Genomic DNA, 21,385 nt, shown 5'->3' with positions numbered 1-21,385 from the left:
CCCAGTTGTGATACCAACCTCAAAATGAGTTCAAACAGAATTCAATAATATTACCACCCAAGTGTTTGTATACGTATAAATAAAAATGTGCGGAATGGCTCTTTAAAGGGGAAGTTCACCCTGAAGAACTTTGTTGCAAAAATAGCAGAAAAAATAGTAAAAAATATTTGTGAAGGTTTGAGGAAAATCCGTTAAAGAGTAAGAAAGGTATTAGAGTTCAAAGTTTTGGATTTGTGACGTCATAAACGAGCAGCTGCCCCATGTGTTATGTAATATAAAATGCATGAATTTCAAATTTTGCATGGTTCCTGATGACTTAATTTTTGTCTCACCTGCGAAGCAGAGTGAGACTATAGGCGCCGCTTTTCCGACGGCGGCGGTGGCGGCGGCGGCGGCGTCAACATCAAATCTTAACCTGAGGTTAAGTTTTTGAAATGACGTCATAACTTAGAAAGTATATGGACCTAGTTAATAAAACTTGGCCATAAGGTTAATCAAGTATTACTGAACATCCTATTAGAGTTTCATGTCACATGACCAAGGTCAAAGGTCATTTAGGGTCAATGAACTTAGACCATGTTGGAGGGATCAACATCGAAATCTTAACCTGAGGTTAAGTTTTTGAAATGTCATCATAACTTAGAAAATATATGGACCTAGTTCATGAAACTTGGACATAAGGTTAATCAAGTATCACTGAACATCCTGCACGAGTTTCACGTCACATGACCAAGGTCAAAGGTCATTTAGGGTCAATGAACTTTGGTCGAATTGCGGATATCTGTTGAATTCCCATCATAACTTTGAAAGTTTATGGATCTGACTCATGAAACTTGGACATAATAGTAATCAAGCATCACTGAACATTTTGTGCAAGTTTCAGGTCTCATGATTAAGGTCAAAGGTCATTTAGGGTCAATGAACTTTGGCCGAATTGGGGGTATCTGTTGAATTACCATCATAACTTTGAAAGTTTATTGGTCTAGTTCATTAAACTTGGATATTATAGTAATCAAGTATCTCTGAACATCCTGTGCGCATTTCAGGTCACATGACCAAGGTCAAAGGTCAATGAACTTTGGCTGAACTGGGTGTATCTGTTGAATTACCATCATAACTTTGAAAGTTTATGGATCTGATTCATGAAACTTGTACATAAGAGTAATCAAGTATCACTGAACATCCTGTGCGAGTTTCAGGTCACATGATCAAGGTCACAGGTCATGTAAGGTCAATGAACTTTGGCCATGTTGGGGTTTTTTTGTTGAATAACCATCATATCTCTGTAAGTTTATTGGTCTAGTTCATAAAAAGTGGACATAAGAGTAACCATGTATCACTGAACATCTTGTGCGAGTTAGAGTAGTATTCAAAGTCAGCACTGCTGCTATATTGAACCGCGTGGTGCAGGTGAGACGGCCAGAGGCATTCCACTTGTGTTTTCTATTCATGATCGGGTGTGAAATAATTTGTCCATTGATATACAAAAGGTACAGTGAAAACCATTTTCAATTTTCTGAGAAAATGACATTTTATTGATTTTTTTCCATTCGCTATGTATAAATGCTGCTCGCATATGACGTCACGAATCAAGTAATTGAAATTCTAATAACTTTTTAATTATTTGATGAATTTTTCTCAAACCTTTGGCAATATTTTTTATTATTTTTTCTGCTATTTTTACAATAAAGTTTTTGTCAGGGTGAACTTCCCCTTTAAGGAAATACGTAATTGCTGAGAAATGAGAAAAATAATCATTGAATTCCATCAAATGTCTGATATTTTTCCGAGCAATATTGATACACTGTACCACTTATGCTTTTCTAATGTTTGATCATCAGAATTATCAGTTTTAAGCTAAGATTTTATGATTTCACAAAGATAAGTTTACATTAATGTACAAGATCTAGATCTACGATAATATTTTGACTGCTAACCTTGATTTTAAAGACTTTCCCATTGTTTACTGCAGCTACTATCTTTCACCTAAACCATATGGCCTTGTGAAGCTATTAGATCAGTCATATATATTACCCTGTTAAAGGTGGTCTATGAAAAATTATACTTCTGATATATCATCAAGATCATGGATGATGATCATAATGATTAGCTAATTTGATAACAAGCTGCTTTCGAATGCACTCGAAAACAGAGAATACCTGGGCCACGTCTTACAAAGAGCCACAATTGATCTGATCAACCTGAAGTACCGGTTTATGGAAATCCATCAATGTCATAATTTTTTCCTCAGGAAATTTGCACAATGTCTTTTGTAAACAATGATAAGCGCACTGAATTTTCAAGAAAATTATGAATGGGGACATCATGTGTATACAAATGCATTGAACAAACAGGCTTTTTAGATGATGACGTTGCTGGCTTTCCATAGTTATGGTTGATCAGATCAATCGTAACTCTTAGTAAGACGGGGCCTAGGTATTTTCTGACTGGGAAATATACTTCATCTTTCCTGATTAGAGAATACCAATTATTTTTTCAAGTATGTAAGCAAATAATTTGTAATTACCCTCCAAAGATGCTTGCTTTTAGTAGGTACATTCACTTTGAAATGTCATAACTTTCTTATTTTACATCCGATTTTGATGAAATTTTCAGCATTGTGCTCATCTAATTTTTCTCTATTGATTCAAACCAACATTTTCTGAGGTGGACTTGACCTTTAAATTACAAAAACTCTCACTGGTATTTTTTTGTGACAAAGTTATTGGTATTCAGGCAATGGTAGGAAAGCAAATGTACAAGAACTTTAGCATCCCATTAGGTGGTTTCAAACAGCCTTGATCACAAGAATTCCCTGTTAAATTACATGAACTTTTCCAGGCTAAGAATACCTGATAATTATTTCAGCATTCACACCGCCCCAAAACATACTCTTCGGGGAAAGTCCCTGAAGTTACAAGCATGCGCAGTATGGGCTGATGAGCAGGCAAAGTGTGAGTTTCAAAATCGCTAGCTCAGCAGCCACCTAGGGTGCCAGTGCCCAACTAAGAAATTCCCATAAATTGCTTTCACACTGCCAAAATACCTGTGACCTTGGATTGGAAAAATCCCAGCGAAAGCTCTCTAGTTTTGAACATTACCTTTTATTTAGCGGGTATTTTCTTCAGAGTATATTATGTGTAATTTGCTTTCACACTGCCAAAATTACATGGTATTTTTTTATCAGGGCAAATTTCCTGATCAGAAAATACCTGGAACTACGAACTCCGAGGCAGTCTGAAATCACCTAGTGAGAATGCTGGGTGGGGATGCTACATAGGCTATTTTAGTTGCTAGCTTGCTTCACGATCATACTGTGCAAATGCCTCCTCATAACTTTGATAAAATATTACCCCTGGTTGTGTTGGGTCATTGTAAGTGCAGAAAATATCGGGTATTATGAGATTTGAACATTGTACTTTACATGGGTCGTGTGGTCTAGTGGTTAGAGCATTGGCCCCATAATCACAAGGTTATGAGTTTGAATCCCTACTCTGCCATTGTCTCCACTTTGCATGCTTTGATAAAAAGACCATAGACTAATATGTCGTCTATAATGTCACCCACTATGCTTGATTAACTTGGACATGCAACGTTTCCTATGTAATTGGTCATATACAAGCTTGGCATTTAACAGCAAAAAGCTGTCCTGCCGAGTTCCTATGGGAGTTTAACACCATGAACAGAAACAGAAACTTCTCATTATGTATTGGTGATCACATGAGTCTGAAAAAAACTTAGTGTGTGTGTGTGGTTATACAGAGCTTGCATGGCACAATCTTATTTTGTAGTTTCGCATTGCATGGTTGCCATATATTTGATTGATAATGATTTGTAAGACCTTTTATCCATTATCCCGTCGAAGATTCATTGTTGGTAACAAGAATATTTTCTTTCACAGTTTGCACCCTTTTAATTTTTAGAAAAGATGTCATCAAAGATGATCTTTTGGTGAAAAAGAAAAACGTACAGCATTGGTCTGTTTTGATCTTCTTTTGATTGCCATTATCAGATAAGTAATTTTGACTGCCAAAAAAGTAGTTCCCTGGATCTATTTTGTTCACCTAGAAAGCAAGAAATATATATTTTTTTTTGTATCATATGAAAAATTATTAACTTTTGTTTTATTTCCTTTTTCTTATCAGGGTCAAGTGCAAACATGGAAACTGCTGCAAGCACGCCATCTCTGGTGCTACTGGAACATCTGATGGATAGTCCTGAAGGCGGGTCCGGGCTCAAGTCTTATCCTTCCAGCCGAACTAGCTTACCTAACTTGTCCCCTGGTGGAAATGGTAGGTCCAAGTGGCCGCAGAGTCTTCTCCAAGACTTTCTTAGATCCTCATCCCGGAGAAGCAGGAGGAAAGCACCAGAGGGGACACCGGATCCTCCACCAGTCACCAGGAGAATATGGTGCGACAGTGAGGAGTGCCTTCAAGCCAGTCCATTTATCAAGATCCAACAGTTTCCACAGAATGGACAGTGCCAGAACTGTGGCCAGGCTATGAAGGATGTTGCCACCAATACAGAAGTGGTCCAGGATGCGAAACCAAGTGGTGAGTTTGGAAGTTCTCAAGGTCTTGTCACCAGGGATACTGAGCGATCAGAGCCAAGCATTGAAGAAGCCGTGACAAAAGTTGTACGAAGACCAAGAAAGAACCCTAATCTTAACAGAGTTTCATTTGATGAGAAGTCTTCAAGAAGGAGAAGTCTTCCAACAGCACTCGACTGGTGGTCAGACAAGGTGCTCAAAAGGCAAAGTTCCAACCTCAAAGACAATGTTCGTAAATCTTGGGGTCAAGATGAGAATGATCTGTCACCATATGGACCTCGTTCAGTCAGTGATCAAGCAATAAATCAAACTGTTGTAGGTGCTTCCAGAACCAGTATTAATGCAATAAAATCTGAATCTCCAAGACGTAAAGCAAGCAGTCAATGGACTTTGAGCGATAATGGAGGATGGTTCAGGGCCAAGAAAGAGCTTAAACATGTTTCTAAGTCAACTCCTAACCTCTCATATCCCTCAACTCAAGTAGATAAGTTAGAGTCTGCAAGATTAGCGGCTTGGTGGGAGGAATCTCCATTTCCCGTCCGTTCTCAACGTTTCACATTCCGTTCCCATTCAAGTGGGCAGAAAGTAGTCCTCAGGAAAGGCCACAGTTCTTACGAGGTCTCAGCGAAGGGCAAGAGAAGGCAGTCAACCAACCTTGCCGATCTGGAAGACCTGATGGGTGCAGTATCCGGATCAGAAGAAGAGACCGAAACTGATGGTGAATGCCAAGCCTCAAGAGCATTCCTTTTGCCGTATCAGGCATTGCAAGAGGAAATGGATGCACGCTCAGGGAACTTCAATCACTCCAATTCCAAAGATGCAATTCCAGCCATTAGAATAGATGCAGCCAAAGAGCACAGGACACCTCAAAGACCCAGTACCTTGTTGCTTGACCACTTAGTACCAAAGACACCTGAAACATTGTCAATGTCAACACCATACATCAACGGGTCTGGACCAGTCTCAAGTGATTGGTCTTTCTCATCACCTAGTCTAGAAAGTGTGATCCATTCCCAGTTTCTCAGAAACACTTCCCTTACTTCTCTGCACCATCATCAGAGCCACAACCACCACCAGAGGAGCTTTAGACCTACTGAAGGACTTGGGACACCAAAGAGACTTCAGAGTGGTAGAAGGAGTGGGACCAAACGGAAGGATCTTCTGCGCCATTCTTGGGCCGGTAGACCTAACCCCCTCAGTACCTCCATGCTAAAGTTGGCCAAAGGTGAAAGATCGTCATGGGTTGGTGTTGTCAATGAACTACCAGTCATTCCAGAAGATAGAAGCAAAGAGAAGGCCAGAGGGCAATGCAGATCTCTCTTCAGACTCCAAGGATCCCATTCATCTCTCCTTGGCTCAACAGTGCAATACCAAGAGGTAAGTTTTACTTGAATGCATTTTGTTAACCTGAAGGGAGAAGGGCATATGCCCCTGTACTGAAACTCAAAGACAGAGTCATTTCAAATGATCACCTTAGTCTAGAACGATATTGAAGATTGACAAGAAGCGGAATGTCCATTCTTTCTTGTTAAAGGTTGCTCAGATTTTGCTGAAATTATATTCTCCTTATATTGTTTTCTCTTTTGATGTAATGTTATTTCTTTTTTAATTTATTTTAGTTTGTTTTACAAAATTCTTTTTTTTCTTTTATAAAATTCAACCCATTTGTTTATTATTCAAAGTTCAAATAGCTTTATTTGATAAAATTTGATTCTAAGAATATATCTAACTCATCTTTGATATCCGAACTATGAGGGGTGAAATAAACTCCTCATTCTTTGCAAATCTCCAAAACTCAATATTCCCATAAGTACTTGTAATTCCATTTGATTTATGAGGTTTTATTTTGATTAAATATGACATGCCTTACTTAACTGACTTATCAAAAAGTTTATGATATAAATTAGCACTTTATAGATGACATGTCCTCAAGGTGTTTGTATAACCTGCCTTATCTTTTCAAGATGGAGGGTCTCGTTTCTCCCCTTGAATGTACTTGTCGCCAGAGTTTTGCTGATTTTCTTTTCTTGATTGTGTGACTTATCTCAGTGATTTTTATAAGACACCATTCTCACTACCTTCCTAAAACTAGTTTAGTGGAAACTAGTTTAACGTGTAATGAGAACGGTCGAAGAGATCTTCCAAACCGGTTCATAAAACCACCTTGCGCTGTACAGTTTTCAAAATCGCTTCATCTCGTTAAACTGGTTTTAGCCTAAGTGACGACACAACCGTTCTTCAGGAAGCGATCTTTACACATTTTGAGCGCGCTACTCCACACATTATGTGTAGATTGCCTACGCTTCGGTTTCGAATTTTGTGCAAAACGTGTCACTCCACTGAGAGCGTTCCCATAGCAACAAGATCGCTTTACGTGAAATGATTTTGAAAACCACTTTTGGATGATCAAATGGGAATGATAGCAGAGTGATCTTCCAAACTGGTTTCCTGAACCCGTTTCCAGTAAACTAGTTTTAGAAAGTGTAATGAGAAAGGGATCTTAGTTTCATACCAAAATATGTCAAAATAATTATTCAGGTCATTTTCAAATGGAGTATACAGGGCTCTGCTCTGAAGGTGTATGTTTTTTTAAATATTTTATATTGAGTGCTTACATGATTTTGTTCAAACTAAAGGCAAAACTGGGAATGATCAGATTAACATGAAATGAAGAAGATTCATAGACAAACATATTTACAATATAAAAAATAAAAAGGAAACAGTTGGGATATGACGATATACCAGAAATAAAGAAAGGGGGAAAGTGAGAAAAAAGAGGGAGAAAGCTGCATTGAACCTTGACTAAAGCATGCTGCACTTTTAAAACCCGACTATTATAGATATTTGAACAAATCGCATTTTGCATTAAATAAGTTCAAAGAAGTAAAGTGATCATATTTGATAGTTTGGCGTATTGCGAGGGATACTAAAAATATTATTCTACTTCACTGCAAGGGTTGTGGTTGGAGTAAAGTCCAAATTGGCTTCAAATTGCAGTGATGATGATATTACAATTTGGAATTGAATTTCTGTTGTTCCTACGAGGGGCTCAAATTAGACTAGACTTTTGCATTTTAGTATTAATCATAATTATTGAATTATTATTTAACAATTTCTTCAAAAATCAAATCGCAACAGATCATGAAGTGCACATCAGTCGTACTGTAAGGAAGGATAGTGACAGAATAAAAAATCAGGTCATGTTTGCCATGTGCCATTTGGCTTCCAGATGACATTGATTCTATTCTGTTAACCGAGAAAGCAGAACTAGTGTACATCGAGTCATATTGTGTACATTACTATTTATAGCAGCACACGACTCTGGCACCAACTGGTCCGACGGACTGTCCCAGACCAGTAGATATTGCTGTCGGGCCAGTAACTTTTCAGAAATAGCCAGATTTACTGGTCCGACATGACCAGTAAGATCTATATCAAACTGATGGTATTTTGCTCTTTTGTTTAATAAATATATAAAAGGCACTCATGGATTATGTTGTGTGTGTGTGTACTGTTAATTTTTTTTTTGGGGGGGTGGTATAAATAAGCAATAAAAGACAGCAAAAAAGTATTTTTTTATGTTTTTCTTTCCTTTTTTGACCAGTAAATTTTAGGTTTGGACCAGTAAAAAATTGAAAACTTGGTATCTACTGGTCTAACACGATCAGGTCGGACCAGTAGAAAAAAAGGGTTTGTGTGGATCCATGTTTATAGTTTGTATCATAAAACATGTATGGCCTACATGTAGATCTACATGTACATGTTTAGAAAATTACACATCTATGCACACCCTATAGTGTTAATATAGTATTTAGTTTAGAAACCTCCGATTAAATTGCCACGTTAGATTACACAGCCCTGCAAAAAGCTTTTCAATGAGCATCAGTATTGTCTTCATGCATTTTAGTTTCTATACTGAACATCCAATGGAATGTGGTCGTTGTAATAGCGAGATGAGAAAGATAACTCGGACTCCTTCTGAAGTGGTTTTTGAAGGGTTTTGTTTGTATAGCTTAGACAAAGAATGAAAAGCTTCCTATAGTCTGTTGTGCAAAACCCTTCACTGGGGTGAAGGGTCTGAATGTGCAGCCTATAATGCCTTGTTTAATACTGAAGACCCTCTCCCTCAGAATTGAATTGAAACTGCAAGTTTGTTATGTGCTAGTCTTTGCGTGGAGACCCACTTGTTGATCAAATTCCAATCGGAATCTGTGCCTCGGACTAGAGACTGCTCACACAAGCTCTGTGTTCAGATTATTGGCAGAAGAGATGGATGGAATTCCAATCTTGTGGCGTGAAGTTTTTCAGAGATTTTTTCCTGCACGATCTGTGTCCAGTGTGTTTGTATATTATGAGATTCTGTTTTTTGCGGGGATTTTCACTTTCTACAATAACTTGAGGATAATGTTTTGTACTTGAAACCTAAGAACACTGAATTTTGCATTTTTATTTTAAAGGACCCCAACAAAAAGTTGATTTGAATAAAAAGAGAATATTCAAACAAGAATAACAATGAAAATTTCATCAAAATCGGATGTAAAATAAGAAAGTTAGGACAGTTTTAAGTTTTGTAACTCTTTGTAAATCAGGGCCCGCGCCCAGATTGTCTTCTCCCTTTGGGGGTAAAGTGACCAGACAGTTTGATGAAGTCCAGAGATATCCTCTGTTTTTTATTCATCCCTTGTGTATTAATTAGATGAAGTGACCTGATGGTTAGGCTCAGGACAATTTGGTCAACATCGTTCAGTGCGCAGTTAAAGGTATTGTTTAACTTTGTGAGCAGCCGATTTAAAAAATTCTCAAACCAAGATGAAACATGTGTACAAGTGCATGTAATAGAACTAATAAACCCTGAAAACAACCATTATTGAGAATGAAAAGCTAAAACTACAAGGCAAACCCCGATTTTGTAAATAGGCGTCTTATAGACACCTAAATCGTACACATAAGTGTATGGTATGAAATTAAGATGGTGTTTCCGGTCACTTTATAATTCAATGTTTGAAGCACTAAATTATTTTAGAACGCAATTTTTTCTGGGCTTCATTTTTGTAACATCACAGACACAGGTGACAAGTGTGACCTTCTAGCTCATATTTTTAAAAAGTCAAACCAATGTTAACCAATCACTTTAAACTGCCTTCTAGTATTTGTTTAGCTACCAAAATAGTGAGGAAATTATATTATAGGACAGTCTAATGTGGTAGTTCACTGTTGTATTTTATCGGTTCTGGGTCAAATTTCAGGAATTAGAGGGGAATTTTAAGATTTTTTTTCATAAAATGTGTATTTATTATCAAAAGTAAAATTGAATGTAAAGTTTTCTACTATGCAAGTTTTTATAAGTGTACTGCAGATATATTTGCTCCTCTTTTATTAAAAAAAAATCATATTTGTTATGATGTTTACAATGAAATATTGAACCTGACCTTTACAAAGAAGATGATGATCAAAATGACTTATGATAGTACTTCAAAAAGCAAGAGACATGAGAGTAAGAACATTCTAGGTTCATGATCAGACAGGAACAGAGAAGGGGCAGGGGTGGAGAGGAAGAGAGGAAGACAAATACTGGAAAAAGTATTTAAATTGGAATTCAGTTTTGATGAGTTATTACTGATGGGGATATGATCAGGATAAATACAAGCAAATAAGCAAAGAAAGAAAACAAATACTTGAATTAACAATTGATGAATATCTTTATTTTTAAGATATGATAATAATCTGATAAACATTTCTAGCTATGAAGCACAAAAGCTGTTCACCCAGAATCTTTGTTTATAATTACTTTGAGAAATGAGATTAAAGGAGCTTGAAATTCCATGAGTCATGTTCAAATTGTAGCAGTCACATAGGAAGAAATTGTCAGTTTAAATTATAGAGCCCCTTTTCTTTCTTTCTTTCACTTCAGATGGATTCAATCCTGATTTTTATAGTAGTTGTCAATTGCTCCCTCTTCTGTCAGTTGTAGACCAGTCCCACTTTGTTTGTGTGTCCTTACAAACTCGATCAGGGGGTGAACTAGTTTGCTCAGTAACCTTTACAAAAAAGTAGAATGAAAGAAAGCCCAATATTTACCTTTCATCTGAAAGACTTTGCCTGGGATATTGTTCTTCAAGTGAGTTATAAATAGTGACAATAGCCATGGAGAGTGACTGCTCAAACTTCAAGGTACCTCATCCAGGCTGAAGTAAATACGAGTTGAGTAAAAGGTGATTGAAAAGAAAGAGTATTATTATTATTATTACTAAGTCTTATTTATCCAGGGTAGCCTCATCAGTGATGTACACTGTTCTCCCAGAATAAAGTTTAGCGAATTGTGTCTTAAAACCTGGAATAAGATCTTCGGTTTCTCCAATAAGATAAAATAAATGAGTAATGCAGCAATAGAATTGATGCACATCTCCCTAACGTCGATGTATAAATAATATTCATGAAGACTAATCTGTTTTTTAAAACATTTTTAATTCATTTGATATGTTTTGGACGCAATGCTGCCATCACAGCATGATAAAATTCGAGAGCATATTAAATTGAATGAAATTAGATTAAATGGTAGGAAGTTCTTTCTACCAACGTATGAATTCACAAAATTTGTGTATTAGAATTGCTGTATTGCCGTCATATAAGTTGATTAATTTGAATGCTGAGTATTATAGTGAAAGTGTCATTAGTATACATTTCTAATTACCTCAAGATCAGACATTTTTCAGACGTTTTCTCCTTCACATGCCCTTTTTTGGAAGAAAGAAACTATGATCAACTACTTATTTTTTATACCTTTTTTTCACTTTGAAATATATTATTTGAATGTATTCAGCTTAAGCTTTTAAGCCCCCCAGACAAATGTAAAACTCATTTTCTCACACAGAGCTACGGAGTAGAACAAAGCATGGTCTAAAAAAATAACATAATATCATGGCATCCACAAAGAAATTACAACAATTCACAAGCCACTGGATTGTTATGTCATGCCCACCAGGCCCTCATGCACTTTGTATATTATTGTACAAATGAATGTAATTTTATAAAAACGTCCTGACTAGTGGGGCACTTAAAGTCTGTTGTTTGCTCCCGATATCACTCATATGTCTTGTAATTCAATTTGTGATTGATTGCTAGTCTGGTTCCTGAAACACTAGGTGGTTTCAAACCGCCTCGATCACAAGAATCCCTGTTAAATTACGAGAACTTTTTTAGGCTGAAAAATACCCATTAATTATTCCTGCATTCACACCGCCCTGAAACATATCCTTTCGGGATAAGTTCCCGAAGTAACGAGCATGCGCAGTATGGTCTGATAAGCAGGCAAGGCGCGAGATTCAAAATCACTAGCCCAGCAGCCACCCACGCCGCCGCGCCCAACGACACGCTGGGCTAAAAGTTCCCGTAATTTGCTTTCACATTGCCAAAATACCTGCGACCTTGGAAAAATCCCCGCGAAAGTTCTCGTAATTTCGCCAAGTACCTACTATTTAGCGGGTATTTTCTTTCGGGGAAATTACGCGTAGTTTGCTTTCACATTACCAAAATACCAGGTATTTTGGTAAAACTACGTGTAATTTCCCCAAAAGAAAATACCCGCTAAAATACCTGGAACTGACGAACTTCGAGGCAGTCTGAAACCACCTACTAGGTGTAATCTGATTTGCCTCACCTAAAATTGATAAAATTTCAACAGAATATTTTGCAATTAATTGCAAATATTTTCTTGCAACATCCCCTGGCGCAGATAATCTTCCAGATTGAAGAGTGCCAACTTAACTCCAACACCAACCCTTAAAGACTTGCCATTTTGAAGGGGGGGGGGACGGCAGAAGCCTTTGAATTATAACCATTAGAGGCCAGAATGAGAAGTGCATTTTAGTCACCATTATGTTTGAAATAGTCCTATTAAGTTTCAGAGTGCTACAGAATTGCTACTCTGTCATCTCTCACTTTATCTTCATTGTGAACGCCTTCTATCCAGTCCACCCGGAAATAAGAAAAGATTCATGGATCAATATTCCAATATTCAGACAAGTCATTAAGATAATTGTTGTCAGCCTCTTTTGTCTGAATTCCAATCTCTTTCACATATCTCCAGCCATCCATGTGTTGTGCCTCATCTGGTCGATGTGAAAGGGTTCCATAGGGACCGGGTTTGACCGGGTAGCTTGACCAATCGTGCATCACAACAACTGATCAATGTTCAACTCCCTGGTCACTGGTCAGACTCTATTCCTTTACAAGTATGAAGTATGGATTGACCCATATTTAGGACACTTCATTCAAAGTAATTGCTGATAGGCATTATGACCCTTAAAATGATTTTGTAGTATTTAATGGAAAATTGAAGGATTGCATGTTTGAAAGTCTCCATTTCTGATAATTCTACCAATGATATGCATCATTTGTATAGTGCTTTGAACACAAATGTTTCAAAGTTCTTGAAGTATTCAACTTTTGAGACCAAATTTGCAACATTCTGGTATAGAATTACAAACAACACATGTTTTTTACAGCACAATGTCATTTTGAAAATGGCTCAAGTTTATACTTTGTGTTATGGTGTACTATATAGTCTCATCTCAGTTCCTGTGAAGCGTTGAAAAAAAGAAAGAACAGTCATTAGGCATTGTCAAAAGACTAGTACAAAGTAGTCTGCTGGCACAGACCATGATTTGAACATTTGATCAACAAGTGGGTCTTCCGACAAGACTAGCCTGCAGAAAACTTGCTGTTAAAGGACAAGTCCACCCCAACAAAAAGTTGATTTGAATAAAAGGAGAATATTCAACAAGCATAACACTGAAAATTTCATCAAAATCGGATGTAAAATAAGAAAGTTATGGCATTTTAAACTTTTGCTTATCTTCAACAAAATAGTTATATGAACGAGCCAGTTACATCCAAATGAGAGAGTTGATGACATCACTAACTCACTATTTTATTTTGTATTTTATCATATGAAATATTTTTATTTTCTCGTCATTGTCATGTGAAATGAAGTTTCATTCCTCTATTATTTTAACATTTTGTGCTTCAGGCAAGGAGGTCCTCATCATCAAATTCGTAAAAATTGAAATATTGTATAATTCAAACAATAAAAAACAAAAGAAATAGTGAGTGACATCATCGACTCTCATTTGGATGTAGCTGGCTCGTTCATATAACGATTTTGTTGAAAATAAGCGAAACTTTGAAATGTCATAACTTTCTTATTTTACATCCGATTTTGATGAAATTTTCAGCATTGTGCTTGTCAGATTTTTCTCTATTGATTCAAATCAACATTTTTCTGAGGTGGACTTGACCTTTAACAAGGCCTTCAGTATTCTACTCATTAATTGTAGGCTGCGCATTCAGATCGAGTGAAGGGTTTGCACAGCAGACTATTGCGAGCATATTCTGGGTCGGCATTAGTCTTATCTCAGTCCCTGCATGGAAAATAATAACCTCAATGACAAGGCCTTGTAATAAGGCTAGTGCAACTACAAACATAGCATGAAGTTGAGTGAATATAGGGGAAGGAAGTCGAAATCGGTGTGATCAAGCGTCCATGTAGATTGAGATGTTTAGATTCAGTCTTCCTTTCAGGCAAGGCTACGGGATCTGTGATAACAACTACATAGGAAGTATCCTTCACTATTAGTCTGACTGACGCAGATAGCTAGCGGTCCCTGTCACATAAGGCTAGGCAATTGATCGTGGGGTGGACTTCTGCGATCGATTTCATTGATCATTGTGTATGATCAGTCATAAAAATCAGCACCACTATCGATTACTATGCATTATGATACTAGGCCCATATGCACCGATGATTCTCCATGTGAGGAGATCAGAAGATCAGTGATATTTTGTACTATGGGAACTTTTGTTTTCATTCAAAGGGCCGTAATTCAGCTCTTGTAAATGCCTATTTTAATAAATATTAAAGAAAAATGAAATGATGGGTATAAAGGGTTACTCAAGGCTGAAAATGATTATATCTCAATAATTTTGGGACAGGAGGCTTTAAGCCACAGTAATATAACTTTTTCTCTTTGTTAATGGTTGATTTTTCTTATCTTGTATTGTTTATACTGAAATGTATTGTTCTTTGTATTTTTTTCTTTCGGAATTACTACTATACTGCTGCTGCTGCTACTGCTACTACTACTACTACTACTACTACTACTACTACTACTACTACTACTACTACTACTACTACTACTACTACTACTACTACTACTACTACTACTACTACTACTACTACTACTACTACTACTACTACTACTACTACTACTACTACTACTACTACTACTACTACTACTACTACTACTACTACTACTACTACTACTACTACTACTACTACTACTACTACTACTACTACTACTACTACTACTACTACTACTACTACTACTACTACTACTACTACTACTACTACTACTACTTCTACTACTACTACTACTACTACTACTACTACTACTACTACTACTACTACTACTACTGGTATGATGATAATAATTATTGAGTAAAATTCACTGAGCAAAACATTGAAAATTTTATTACAATCTGAGAACAAATAATGAAGTAATTGAATTTTTAAGTTAGCATTATTTTGTGAAAAGAGATGCTTGAAATCATGAATATTCATTGGGTGGGCTGATGATGTCACATCCCCATTTTCCTTTTTCTTATGTTATTACATGAAATCATAATTAGTTGATATTTTCCTACGTATTTGTATGATATGTCTCCCTTATTTTTATGACTAAAAAGTGACATATAGAATGAATATCTAATGCTTTAACCCAATCAATAAATTTTTCATATCATTCTTGATCGACAAAATTTGAAGAAAAAAAATTTACAAAGCGTATTAAAAATAGTTTAAACTTTGAAAGCGCCCTGGGGATTTAAAAACATACAACATGTGGGTAATTTTTTAACATATAATCTTGGGTTTGGGACTCATCTACCCAATGAGATTAAAAGATTTGAGAGAATGTTACACTTGAGTGAGCACTGTCAGAAATCTGTTTACGCAGAAATGCTTGTTTGTACGTGGTTTTCAAAGGGAATGGGGGATATCAAACTTACCCTCCGAAACATTTTTCATATATTTCCCTTGCATTTTTAGTCAGTTGAAATAAAACGGATACATCCATGCATTTTCCAACAATTTTGCCACCCAAATTGAAATTTCAACACTTAGTAAACACAACCTTTACCCTTTTGTGCCAGCTGGATCTGAAGACATAACTGAATCTGAATTCTGAACAAAAGTTTATACCAGACATCTCTAGCATTTTTTTCACTAAGTTTTTATCATTTAAAGTGAGTTTACATTTCATTTTTCATTTAATACTTGTTTCTCCACACTTTTCCCAAGCTTGTCAATGATTAACAAAGTGAAAATCAAGCCTAAGCCATTTTACGTAAATCACAGCTCAGTGTAAAGCAAATGGTCTTGGTGTGTGGGGGAATGGGGTGGGGCGCAATGCACTCGTCAAAGTGGTTTGGGCAAGGAAACAAGATAAAAAAAGGTAAAGATAACTTCAAATCAATTGTACTAGCTGAATTCCACGTGTTATTTATGATTAAGGTCTACTTTTATTTGCATAACTTTTTCAAAGTTCTGAGCAAATCATTTTTCACTAACTTTTCACAAAAGTAAGTGGCGCTTACTCGAGCGGAAATATTTTTCGACAGTTATATCGTCATTTGCTTAAATGGATCTGTACCAATGTTAAAATGTGGAAAAATCTTCAGGATATTACAAATGTTTAATTTTACAGGATTTTTTTCTAAGTGTAAACTTTTTTTTTATACTCACTTTTTAGCGGGGATATCCTCAGTTTGCTCATTGCATAGTAATGAAGACATGCATAGAACTGTTTAAGCAAAATAATACAAATCTTTAACATATAACTTTGTTATTCCTAATTTGATCTTGATGAAATTGTGTGAGTTTTGTTTGATCATATTTCTTTATCTATTCAAAACAAATCATCAACTTGGAGTATCCCTTAATATTGCAGAGAGTTGTGATTTTCTTGATGCTCTTTTTCAATTTCCATTGCTCTTTTGAGCATTTTTCCCTGTTACATTTTCAAAATTGTACAATATTTTTGTAAAAATGAACTTCAGTCAGCATATATATTCAATAAAGTTATGACATCATTTCTATTCTTGTCATGAATACCTTTCATTTTCTTTTCCATGGCAAATTAATGATGCAAGGATTATGTTCCCTCATATGAACTGATATGAGACTGCAAAAAGCTTCCGGTTTCCAGTTTGATAAAGGCTACCATATGTGATGACTTCCTTCCTTTGCTCAACTTCCATTCATAAAACAATTTAGGGATAGATAAATAGATTTATTGAAGAGTAGGCCTATGCATATACATGTAGCACAAGGATTGACGGAACATGAAGGTGAATTTCATAGGGTTTGTTCACTTTTTCCTAGAAATGCAATCTTTAAATGAAATGGCCTGAATTCACAAAGGTGGTTTTGAAAACCATTGGCTGAACCCATGGTTTATGCAGGTTTCCTGTTTAAAAAAATGTCCAATATTAATAAACGCTTTTGTCACAGTGTGCCAAATCAACATATATTACCATGGTTAAGAACACTATTTTATTCATGTGTCCACTGTTTGAATAAATGAGTCCACTCTTTCAAACAGTGGACTCATGAATAGAATTTCATTGATCGATCAATCGTAACTCTATGGAAGTCCGTGTCATAATTTTTTTCTATGAAAAATTTGCGCAATGTCCTTTGTATTCTAAGTGAAGTGCAGTGAATTTTTAAGAAAACAATGAATGCATGAATATGCATCATAGCTAGAAAATATTTTGAAAAAACATGTATTAATATAATTTTGATGTAGCTGGCCGTCCATAGTTGCGGTTGATTGGATCAATTATAACTCTTAGTAAGACGAGGTCCCTGGTGGGTGTTTCATAAAGCTGTTCGTAAGATACGAATGACTTTACGCACGACTGGTGATCCTTTCTTGTGCTATCTGATATCCCTCATGTAATTGAGTTATGACAAGAACAGATTCCAGTCGTGCGTAAAGTTGAAGTTATGAACGGCTTTATGAAACACCTTCCTGGTTTAATGAAATTTAGCTCTTTAAAATATTAATTTTTCACAATCTTTGGTTACACTGACTCTAACACAGTAATAACCAATGAAATAAAAAATTTAGTCTGCTTGGAATAGAATCACAATTTCTTTGACAGCAGTTGGATATTGGAAGCGCTGCGGTCTAGTGGTTCTGACTCTAGCTTTGTAGTGAGTGGGTCCTGTGTTCACTCACTGTTAAAATACTTAAAACAACGCTGGTTACCATGTGAATAGCACAGTAGTTGTTCAAACATTTCAAACGAGTGTTTAAAATCTATAACTACAAAGTTTGAATTCAAATATTCAATTATTAATAATTTGAGCATGGTTGTTTTTAGATTTTAAACACTTGTTTAAACTGTTTTAACAACTACTATGCAATTCACATAGTAAACAGCATTGTTTAAATTATGTTCGACAGTGCATCCAAACGGGTTTCTGCTCGGAATAATGCCAGGGATACTAAAAACTTAATTCTGCTTTGCCGCAAGCCTGGTGGTCGGAGTAAAGTCCATATCGACTTCAAGTTGCAGCCGATGATGATGTTGTTACAAGTTGGAATTGAATTTACTTTTAGTCCTACGGGCTCGATATAGACTGGAATTTCAATTTTGATATTCATCCCATCACTATTTGGAACTTTGATCGTTCAGATTTTAAAGGATGAAATGTTCTCAAATACTATTATAATTTACTTGAAAATCAGATTGTGTAGTATGTGCTGGGCTTTAGAGCCATGTCTATTGTACTTTTGATCCCAATCCAATTTTTCAAATTTTTGTGGAATTTTTATAACACATTGATTGCATTGGTGGGGTTATATTACTAATCAAAACAAGATTAAAGTCCAAATCCTTATTTCTTTTTATGGTACTTGAATGTTCAGTCAAATATTTAAATTGCTCTCATAAATCAAATTCTCCTTTTAATTCTTGGAAGGTGAATTTTTAGGGAGTGTTTGATGAAGAACTTTTTCATGAAATCAAATCAAGTGAAATATCAGATCAGTTTTGCTCTTTGATACACAAATTGGCGTATCATCACTATGTCATGGTTGTAGAAGCTTGCATGGACTTTTGCACGGAGTGAACATGGACCTACCTACATCCTAGTATGTATCCTTCTCTTTCTCTGCTAGCTAGCATGTGAAGAAACGTGAGTTTAGAGTGAAAATTGATTTCTAATGTTCTTTTGAAAACCCTTGAGTGATTTAGCTTGAGGATTGCGCTCCTATTGTGTCTGCTTGACATACAGAGTCCATTGAATGGTGGGGCTATTGTTGGGCTTGGCAGTGGGGACAGTTATGATGATCACCTTACAATAGGGCTTTGGAACTGGGTCTATTGTTCACATTGCCCAAATCCTGTGTTTTCTTGGTCCTATGACAAGGGCCAGGTCCACTCTTAGCACCTCCCTTCTTGGGTGAATTAATCATTGAGTTCTTTGTGGGTTGTGACTTAGGGTAGAGGCATGCACTGAATTGGGTCTCTTTGAGCTACCACTGTTTACCTATCGGCAGGGCGAACAGGCCCGTATTACGACACCAGACTTGCATTTCTCATGCATACGCTGCAGCCAGCCGTTTTGTATTCATAGGTATTGTCACAATTGAAATTCTATCACACAGCCCCCGATTGAATGGGTCCCACACTGCGATCAATTATCCATACACTTCATGACAATATTAATGCTTGGGAACTCGGCGATGTCTTGCGGGCATGGACGTAGCGGGTCTAAACATGGGTACCTATCAGACGGTCCATGAGAACAGGTTTGTTGTTGGAACTAATTGGCAGTGTGTGGCATCCTTTGGAAAGTAGCTGTGCCATTGGACTTGTTTTTATCCAGCTCCCCTTCCTCATATTATCATCAGGACGTTATTTTTACCATGTCTCTTCTCTAAGGTCCCCTCTATCAAGGGGCCATCGGATTTTTATTTCTGGTCTGGAGAGTAGGAGCCAAGGTTTGGGTGAAACCGTGAACACGTTACCGCTCTTCAGATATGTTTATTCAAAGCTTCGACTTCAATTGAAATTCAGTTTGCATATGAACGCCCTGTACATTGATCATGTGCTAATATGAAGCAGACAATTTGCATGTGAAACTGCGAAACTCGTCGTCGTCGTGTTGGTTATTCAAATTTTTGGAATTTAGAGAATGGAATATCATAAACATTGATGAAAATTTTTTTTTCGACCTATCCGCTGTGGATTCTTATATTCATAAGATGTACTACTGATGCCAGGTTTCACAGATATAAGAATGGTAAGACGATGAAAAATATTTATTATGAGTTTATTACTTATCTTTATATTCTCATTCAAGGACACTTGTGGAGGTGTACATGTAGACCATAATTTTATTAAAGTCCATGATAATTGACAAAACTACTTTTCGCAGTCTTTATCTGATAGTGATATTAGGTGAATACTGTCAGACCCCCTGGTGGAAAATTGCCAATTCGCCTGTTGCCACCTCGTCCATTCATCACATGGTCTACCTTCATTAATAGTCTGTCATTCTGTCCAACATTTCGACTAACAACTATCGATCAAATGACCATTTGGCCCAATAATCAATTCATGTAATCACCAGTTCGCCTCATTACTACATGTAGTTGGTCTACCCATTTTATTTTCATCAATTTTGCTCAATTAACACTGAGTCCAATAAGACCAAATGGCATGTTGACTAAATGGCTATTGGACCAGCTGGTTATCAGACAAAGTGGTTAGTGGACCAAATGGCAATTAGACCATGTGGATAGTGGATGAACTGATAGTTGGTAGTTGCCCGAAATGGCATTAGACTTTGAATTTAAGTTTTGAAAAAAAATATCCATAATAATCATCATGTGAATAGGGTTTTACATGTACACATCAACAGGGAGAGGGGAAGGGGTGGGGGTATAGGGGAAATTGCCCATCTGAAATATGCAGTCTTTCATTATTATTGAAAATGTCGTTAATACACAAAAAAGTGTGACCAGATTCTTCAATTTTACTAAATGTCTTGTGGGGCGTCACAAGAAACTTTCAATTGATCGCAAGTCAATTTGAGGTCAAAAAATCAATTGAAAGTCATGCATTTCATTGCAAATTTGCACTTAATTGATGGTCTGCTTCTTGCATCAACAAGTATGAATTGATTTTCTTTAGTTAGAATTGATCCATCAATTGTAAATTTGCTTCTGAAATTTTAAATTGATCACAAATATTTTCTTGCAACATCCCTAAGATCAGCTTGGTTAAGCCCCCTCAAATGATATTGATACAAATTTTAATTGTTTTTGCTTCCCTACACAGTAAAAAAATAGCACATTGTTTAAGCCTGTTACTCTTGAAAAAAACTTAAACAACATGCTTAAGATTTTAAACAACATTTTTACAGTGTACAGGGAAAATCCTAGCGTATTGCTATTGCAAAGGGAGTTTATTAGACAAGAAAAAGATACCTCAGTTTTGAATATATTTTGTTTTGAATTTGAATCTTAATTCATCAAATTTAGAAATTGAAAAAAAATATCTCTAAGTGTTAAGGAAAAATATAGATGGGTTGAATCATGGACCTTGAATGCATGCATTGCCATTTCATGTAAATGTAATTCATTCAGATTCTTTGTGCAATATACCAGATGTTAGTTGAAATTTTGAATGGAAATGTTTAAATTAATTTTAGAATTGTGCAAATTTAAACAGCTAAATCAACAAACCTTTTTCTGTTAAAAA

Source organism: Lytechinus variegatus, chromosome 16 (genome assembly GCF_018143015.1).
Source record: "Lytechinus variegatus isolate NC3 chromosome 16, Lvar_3.0, whole genome shotgun sequence".
NCBI classification, from domain to species: domain Eukaryota; kingdom Metazoa; phylum Echinodermata; class Echinoidea; order Temnopleuroida; family Toxopneustidae; genus Lytechinus; species Lytechinus variegatus.
Note: the sequence above shows the minus strand (reverse complement) of the source record.